This window comes from Littorina saxatilis, linkage group LG6 (genome assembly GCF_037325665.1).
Source record: "Littorina saxatilis isolate snail1 linkage group LG6, US_GU_Lsax_2.0, whole genome shotgun sequence".
Classification (NCBI taxonomy): domain Eukaryota; kingdom Metazoa; phylum Mollusca; class Gastropoda; order Littorinimorpha; family Littorinidae; genus Littorina; species Littorina saxatilis.
The window spans coordinates 16836253-16845083 of record NC_090250.1 but is presented as its reverse complement, the minus strand read 5'-3'; the positions used below and the strand labels follow the sequence as shown (position 1 = coordinate 16845083).

At 40.5% G+C, this 8831-nt stretch overlaps 1 long non-coding RNA gene across 1 annotated transcript; it reads left to right on the top strand.

The window, feature by feature from the left end:
- Nucleotides 1–1105: 1105 nt before the first annotated feature.
- LOC138968624 (uncharacterized) lies at nt 1106–8200 on the top strand. Its single transcript, XR_011456241.1, has 3 exons — nt 1106–1229; nt 1770–1850; nt 2552–8200. It is a non-coding gene; the product is annotated as an uncharacterized lncRNA (long non-coding RNA).
- The last annotated feature ends 631 nt before the right edge of the window (nt 8201–8831 follow it).

Sequence of the window (8831 nt, the reverse complement as noted above, 5' to 3'; positions counted from 1 at the left end):
AGGGATTTATTTATGCCGTGTGAGATGGAATTTTTTTTTACACAATACATCACGCATTCACATCGGCCAGCAGATCGCAGCCATTTCGGCGCATATCCTACTTTTCACGGCCTATTATTCCAAGTCACACGGGTATTTTGGTGGACATTTTTATCTATGCCTATACAATTTTGCCAGGGAAGATCCTTTTGTCAATCGTGGGATCTTTAACGTGCACACCCCAACGTAGTGTACACGAAGGGACCTCGGTTTTTCGTCTCATCCGAAAGACTAGCACTTGAACCCACCACCTAGGTTAGGAAAGGGGGGAGAAAATTGCTAAGGCAAAATAAAAAAATAGGTCTGTTTACGGTAACATAGGCAAAAAAAATAGGGTCGGTAGGTCGGGATTTTTTTATTTTTTATTTTTTTTCAAAAAACCATATTTTTAAGTTATTTTACCAAAAAACAAAGACTTTTTATTTTTTGTTATTTATTTTTTTTAATTTTTAAAATTTTTCTTTCCCAAATGCCCCAAAAAAGTCTAGGGTCGCGCGAAAAAAAATAGGGTCGGTCGGGATACCGTAAACAGACCTTTTTTTTTTTTTTGGCCTAACGCCCTGACCCAGGGTCGAACTCGCAACCTCTCACTTCCGAGCGCAAGTGCGTTACCACTCGGCCACCCATGTATGTTGTAATATGCTTCTAGCTTTTATTTCTTTGTGCGATCGAGGTCTCCCTCTTCAAAAATGCATAAGTTCTTTCTACTAAGCTTCGCGTGCAGTTTTATTTCGTGAGTTTGGAAAATGGCAGTACAGAACCTGGATTTAATTTCATTTGTCATTCACTCTTTCTTTTGCTTCCTTTTTGCCTTACACCTCTTTCGTTCTATAATAACGTTCTATCATCATCATTGTCATCTATATGGCATTATGCCTCTGTCTCTCTCTTCCTCTCGGTCTGTCTGTCTGTCTGTCTGCCTGTCTGTCTCTGTCTCTGTCTCTGTCTCTGTGTCTCTCTCTCTCTCTCTCTCTCTCTCTCTCTCTCTCTCTCTCTCTCTCTCTCTCTCTTGTCGTAGAGGAATGGTTCTAAACAAAGCAGTAACCGGTATTTTCTGTGTGATTCAGGCGTTGCAGTTCGACACGGCCCACGCAGGTACCACTGTCTTCATCATATGGGTATGGAGATTGTTTGAGGGACAGGCCTTGCTGCAGTATGTTCTCGTCGCAATATTTATTGATAAAATTTGGGTAAGTTTTGCTGTGTGTGTGTGTGTGTGTGTGTGTGTGTGTGTGTGTGTGTGTGTGTGTGTGTGTGTGTGTGTGTGTGCACGTGTGTGTGCATGCAAGTATGTGTATGTTTGTGTATGTGTGTGGGTTTTTTTTTTTTTTTTTGAGCAGGAGATTGTTTGTTCTGTTTTTTGTTGCTTGTTTCAGTTTGGTAGGTTGGTTGTTTGTTGTACATAGATCTGCTTTGAGCCCAAAGCTAAAACGCTACTTTATAAATGATGAAGGGCAACATTTCGTTTTTATGTTGTTATTTATGATTTGGGCCGAGGAAAGATAATGGGGGCTTGTGATGGAGGAAGAGAGGGAGTGAAACAGATGCAGCTTTAGATATTTGCTCATCCTCCCCACCCCACCCCCACCCCTTACCCACACCAGTGTGTGTGTGTGTGCGTGTGTGTGTGTGTGTGTGTGTGCGTGTGTGTGTGTGTGTGTGTGTGTTTCACAAAGATGGTTTGGATTTCAGTGCGATTCTCATTGTATTATGTCTTTTGTGCTTTTCAGGAGTTTCTCAACTTCGTGCAGTATTTGATGTTCGTCGTAGTCTTTGGATTATACATTCTCAGTCATCTTTACATTAGACATGTGAGTATTTTGAGATGTTTGCTCTTTGGGTTGAAGGTTTTACTCGTGCTTGTCTTTTGAAATTTCTTTTAAACACCCCTCTTATCACACAATGGACCACACAATCATGTTTTTGTCAAGAACTGATGTGCTTCTAGTCAGGAAGTTTAGATTTTGCCTTTCATATAAAAGTAGAGGATACTAAAAAAAGGTGATTTTCTATTCAATTGAAAAAATGCTGTGATGCAATTGTAGGATATATACCTATTAGCATGCACTCACGTACAGGCGCATGCATGCACACACACACATGCACACTAACACACACACACACCCACACCCACACTAACACCCACACACACACACACACACACACACACACACACACACACACACACCCACACACACACACACACACACACACACACACACACACACACACGCTCGCGCACGCACGCACGCACGTGGCTTTCACTGTACGAGACGTATTTGTGTTCTCACATTGAAAATAAGATCTTTTGAATTTGTTTTGACATGCTAGTATTAGGTTCTGAAAAATTTGTTTTGACATGCTAGTATTATGTTCTGAAAATTTTTTCAATTTTATCATTGTGTGTCTGTGAGTCCCAAGGACAGATTGTAAGAAAAGGCGTAGCCTTAAATCTTAATCCTTGTTAAATAAAGTTCAATTCAATTCAATTCAATTCAATTCTGTTATTCAGGTTCGAACCATGCTGCATGTGTAGCATCAGAGATGGGGGCGGAAAACACAGGCCACTCAGCCACATCACCCATGATCATCATCGACACTCAATCCAGCTCTTTCCACAGGGTTCCCGCACAGAGAGAATCCTCGACCTCTCCTTCAAAAGGAGAAGCAGGGTTACCATAGTCACCAAAAGCGTTTCACCATCCCTTCAGCAAGAAAAAAAGCAACACCGCAAAAAGAGATGGAGAACGGAGAGTTTTCAAAAATGGATTCAGACAGGGAAAAAAACAGCACCACGAAAAGAGATAGAGAGTGGAGAGTGTTCAAAACTGAATTCACCTGCAGTGAAGTTCCTTTTTTGAACTATGAAAACGTTGACTTCCTACATTCATCTTGGAGAGTGTGTTTTGGTCGCTTCTTTCTTCTTTTTGTGTCTTCAGACCTGGCAGGTGATTAAGTGTTTATATGTCTCCCAGAAGATTCTTGGACAATGCTTGAAATACTGTGTGAAGTCGACACCTGCCTGACAAGATGCCCAACCAGGGATTGTGCTGGCTTCTATACTTAATTCGTTGAACTTCACTTGAGGAAAGTGTGCTTGCACTGGTCCCTATTTTCTGCATATAATAAATTATCGCTGCGTTAATTGCAGGTCTGCATTTTTTAATTTTTTTTACAGTTGACTTGAGAGATGCTGTAATCTGACAACTGATTCAAAGAGTAAGACACACACAAAGATAGTGGTTTAACTGGTATATATGTATATTGCCTGCACTTCACATTTTGTTGCAACAGAGGATGGGTTTTTTTTGTGTTTTTTTTTTTATTGCTGGAAGAAATGGACTCGGTTCATGATTATTCAGACAAAATGGACATGCAGCTTTATTGGTTTACTGTAGTGGTTCATAGATTTCATTGGTGATCATCACTTCTTCGCAGTCTACAACCAAGGAGGTCTTAACTGAAACGTCTTCAGAAACGATGTTCAGCTGAGCAGCAATTATCTGATGATCACAATATATACTTCTGTTAGTGACTTGCACATTGGATAATTCTTCAGTCTTCGGGAAGTTTCTGATGTGTGTGTTTGAGAGAGTGCAGCAAAACAGATGTGTCCAAATGTGTGATTTTTTAAAACATTGTATCATATTTTTCTTTGTTGCCATTATGATGATAAATATAAATCCAAAAGAAGAACACATGTTAAATTTGTTTCTGTGACCGCTGAGTTTTTGGGTTACTTTTTGTTTATTTTTTTAAAAACAAAATTGAAGTGAAGTTGAACGTTATATTCATGATATAAAGAAAGAGATGTCAAAAGTGTGTTAAAGAGGAATTATATAGTCTACACATGGAAAGAAGCCCACTCAACCGATAATATTTGTTTGTTGGTTTGTTTGCTTAATGCCCAGCCGACCACGAAGGGCCATATCAGGGCGGTGCTGCTTTGACATATAACGTGTGCCGCACACTAGCACTAACCCCATAATGCCAGACGCCAGGCGGACCAGCCACTAGATTGCCAATTTTAAAGTCTTAGGTATGACCCGGCCGGGGTTCGAACCCACGACCTCCCGATCACGGGGCGGTAACCGTGTTGCGGTAACCGATAATATGAAAGAAAGCGAAAAGGATCATGGGGAAGAAAACAAAGGATGACTGAACGTGAAAGAAAGAAAGGTATACAGAAATGGAAGAGAAAAAATAATGAAGTGTAAAAAGTAGAGGAAGTTACCTGACTCACTAATTTATTATTAACAACGTACTACTGAAGTACAACTACACGATATTATCACAGCTACTACCAGTATTTATCTTGCATACATATTTTTTTAATCCAAGACGCCAACTAATGGACTGAACTGAATTGAACTGAACTTTATTTAACAAGGATGAAGATTTGTGACCATTTCTGCAAAAGCAATCACTGTGGTCAAAATGATTGTAATTTGTACATCCCAATTCTATTTTTCATTTCTTTTCATCTGTTTGACAATGTGCTTTCACGGATACTTCCTTGAACATTTAGAAATTCGGTTTAAAGTGGGAGTCAGTGAGCATAGTCAAGTTTGTTTATATTTTGGTACAACTTTTACTTTTACCCAATCAGCGTCGCCAGTGCCCCAAATTGCAGAAATGGCCACAATTATTTTAAGGCTGGGCTTTTTCTAACAATGAGAGCAGAAAAGAACGGAGTAGTTTAGGGCACTCTGGTAGGGTGGACGGGGGTCAGAGGCAGGTGTGTGTGTGTGGGGGGGGGGACGATTGGAGGTGGGGAGGGGTATAAACCTGTGGTAGTAGAAGGTAGTGGGGGGCGATTGCCTGGGAATCGAAGGATTTGGGTAAGGATAATTAATAGTCAATTAGGGACTGCAGGTGTCCTTTAGTCTGAGGTGTCCTGGTCTCTTTGAAGGGAGGGGTCTTGCATGAAAGTGAATTGTGGTTTGTTTGTTCGTTCATGGGCTGAAACTCCCACGGCTTTTACGTGTATGACCGTTTTTACCCCGCCATTTAGGCAGCCATACGCCGCTTTCGGAGGAAGCATGCTGGGTATTTTCGTGTTTCTAGAACCCACCGAACTCTGACATGGATTACAGGATCTTTTTTGTGCGCACTTGGTCTTGTGCTTGCGTGTACACACGGGGGTGTTCGGACACCGAGGAGAGTCGATCTGCACACAAAGTTGACTCTGAGAAATAAATCTCTCGCCGAACGTGGGGACGAACTCACGCTGACAGCGGCCAACTGGATACAAATCCAGCGCGCTACCGACTGAGCTACATCCCCGCCCAAGTGTTGTGGTTGAAACAGCAGTGTTTCCTTTATTGAAAGGTGTCCTCTCATCAAAACCAAAGGGGTCTAGCTCGCACCACATGTAACACTAGTTCTGATTAATGAAAGGTTCGTGGCCGAAACAGCAGTGTGTCTTTATTGAAAGGTGTCCTCTCATCGAAGGGGTCTCGCACCACATGTAACAATGTAGTTCTGATTGATGGAAGTTCTATGGCCGAAACAGCAGTGTGTTCTTATTGATAGGTCACTGTCCTTTCATCGGAGGGCTCTTGAACCAAATATAACACTGTATAGTATCTTATTGATGAAAGTCTTGTGGTTGAAGCAGCAGTGATTTCTTTATTGAAAGATGTCTGCATATTGAGCGCTAATTGGTGGAAGCAAGAGCAATGTGCTTAAAATATTACAGCAAAGTTATTTTTACATACAGATTGATACAGAGTTAAGACAACTTTGTGCCATCTCAGTTGATGCCACAACTGTTTTCTCAAAGAGTGATGGATATTGAAAGTTGTGATTACAAAAATGAAAGTGAAATAACTATGTTTTTGTTCATGACTGACTGGTAATTAAGCTTCCCGATGTATATTATGCTAGCATTCTGATAATTGATTGTGTATTGCTCTGTGTGTGTGTGTGTGTGTGTGTGTGTGTGTGTGTGTGTGTGTGTGTGTTTGTGTGTGTGTGTGTGTGTGTGACCCCCCGCGGGTTAGGGGGAAGAATTTACCCGATGCTCCCCAGCATGTCGTAAGAGGCGACTAACGGATTCTGTTTCTCCTTTTACCCTTGTTAAGTGTTTCTTGTATAGAATATAGTCAATTTTTGTAAAGATTTTAGTCAAGCAGTATGTAAGAAATGTTAAGTCCTTTGTACTGGAAACTTGCATTCTCTCAGTAAGGTAATATATTGTACTACGTTGCTAGCTCCTGGAGCACATTTTTGATTAGTGCTTTTGTGAACAAGAAACAATTGACAAGTGGCTCCATCCCATCTTCCCCCTTTCCCCGTCGCGATATAACCTTCGTGGTTGAAAACGACGTTAAACACCAAATAAAGAAAGAAAGAAAGTGTGTGTTTGTGTGTGTGTGTGTGTGTGTTTGTGTGTGTGTGTGTGTCTGTGTGTGTGTCTGTGTCTGTGTGTGTGTGTGTCTGTGTCTGTGTGGTTAATTGCTACATTGTTCAGTGATTGCATTGAGTTGAGATATATATATATATATATACTGTATGGTTGACTTGATGATTCAGGGATTGGTAGACATTAGGTATATAAATGTATGTGTATATATTAATTGGTTGATTTATTTTTGTTATCAGTTTATTGATACATGTTAGGAATCCGGATGTTGTTTGTCAAGTGATTGATTGAACAATTGGTTAACAAAATGATCTGGTTTCTGACTACCCCCCGTGGGTTAGGGGGAAGAATTTACCCGATGCTCCCCAGCATGTCGTAAGAGGCAACTAACGGATTCTGTTTCTCCTTTTACCCTTGTTAAGTGTTTCTTGTATAGAATATAGTCAATTTTTGTAAAGATGTTAGTCAAGCAGTATGTAAGAAATGTTAAGTCCTTTGTACTGGAAACTTGCATTCTCCCAGTAAGGTAATATATTGTACTACGTGTCAAGCCCCTGGAGCAAGTTTTTGATTAGTGCTTTTGTGAACAAGAAACAATTGACAAGTGGCTCTATCCCCTCTCCCCCCTTTCCCCGTCGCGATATAACTTTCGTGGTTGAAAATGACGTTAAACACCAAATAAAGAAAGAAAGAAATGGTTTCTGACTAGATCCAATCATGATCGTATATTTTACTTCTTTTTTTCTTATTTTGGTTTGATCAAACCAAAAACTGTCATGTGATTTGTAATGCACGCATTTGGGGTAAATAAGTTCAAGACTGACTGGTTCCTACTTTGTTGGTAAATATTTAGGACGGAAATGTCAACAACAACAAAGTAAGCGAATTCTGTTTGTCTAAAAGTTAAAAAAATAAATTAGCCACAGATTAATCATGGCCAAGAAAAAGCTTAAAAAAATCAGTGCATTTAATTTTTTTCATGTATGGTTTGGGAGGAAAACAAATTGCAGCGAGCGAGACTGCAGGTATTAATTATTTTTTTGTTTTGTTTGTTTGCTTAACGCCCAGCCGACCACAAAGGGCCATATCAGGGCGGTGCTGCTTTGACATATAACGTGCGCCACACACAAGACAGAAGTCGCAGCACAGGCTTCATGTCTCACCCAGTCACATTATTCTGACCCGGACCAACCAGTCCTAGCACTAACCCCATAATGGAGCAGCCACTAGATTGCCAATTTTAAAGTCTTAGGTATGACCCGGCCGGGGTTCGAACCCACGACCTCCCGATCACGGGGCGGACGCCTTACCACTAGGCCAACCGTGCCGGTGATATTAATTATGATAGGTTTTTATGCTAATATGGATGATGATACTTTTTCTAAAAGTAATTAGCACAGGACGTTGTGTTCCCATTCAATTTGATCATTTTGTTTTTGCAAATGGCAAGGTATACCCTGTTAGTGTTTCACTGTTGTCCATTGAAAGGCACGTACTGTGTTCTGTGATGTGTTTTTTACGTGTTTGAAAGAATGGCTTTAGCCAAATAGCTGGCAACTTTTTGGTTTCTGAGAGCAAATGTGTGTACAACTTGCTCTTTGTGCTTTTGTTTAAAGATGCGTTTCAGATGTAATCATGGTTTAATTTTCGTTATTAATGCTAATGAGGAAGGAATGGTTTCCTTGAGAAAAAAATATTTCCATTACTGTGAAAAAAGAAAAGTATCACCCGAGAAACTTCAGTTGTTCAATATTCATGTGTTTTCTCTGTTTGTAAAGATATTTAATATTTGCAGACACTTTGTTCAGAGCTTCTGTTCTTGTGTATGTGTGAGTGTATGTCTGTGTCTGTGTGTGTGTATTTGTGTGTCTGTCGGTCTGTCTGTCTGTGTGTGTCTGTCTGTCTGTGTGTGTGTGTGTGTGTGTGTGTGTGTGTGTGTGTGTGTCTGTCTGTCTGTCTGTCTGTCTCTCTGTCTCTCTGTCTGTGTCTGTCTGTCTGTGTGTGTCATGTACTCTCCATTACGTGATTGCAGTGAGACTGAAGACTTCGTTTACCAATACATGTACTAGCAGACTTCATCATAAATACAAGCAGGCATTCGTATGAAAGACTTGAGTACACAAATTAACCAGGCCAAATCAAACCAAAACACAACGCAACACAACAAATACACACAGAGAAACACACAAAATACAGCTTTTCAAAAATGATGCAATAGAAGAATTCAGGAAATAACTCTGTCTGGTTTGTATGGGTTGTGAAAGAGTGAATTCCCTTGCTTGTATTGAGGCAAACTTGTCCACTAGCAAGGGTTGTGTCTCCCCACGCGTTCCTAGACCCCTCGCTAGTGAGACTGGCCTATAATGACTTTATACACCAACATCCAGAAAAAATGTCTCACCTTTTTAGCAAAAAAACAGTCAAA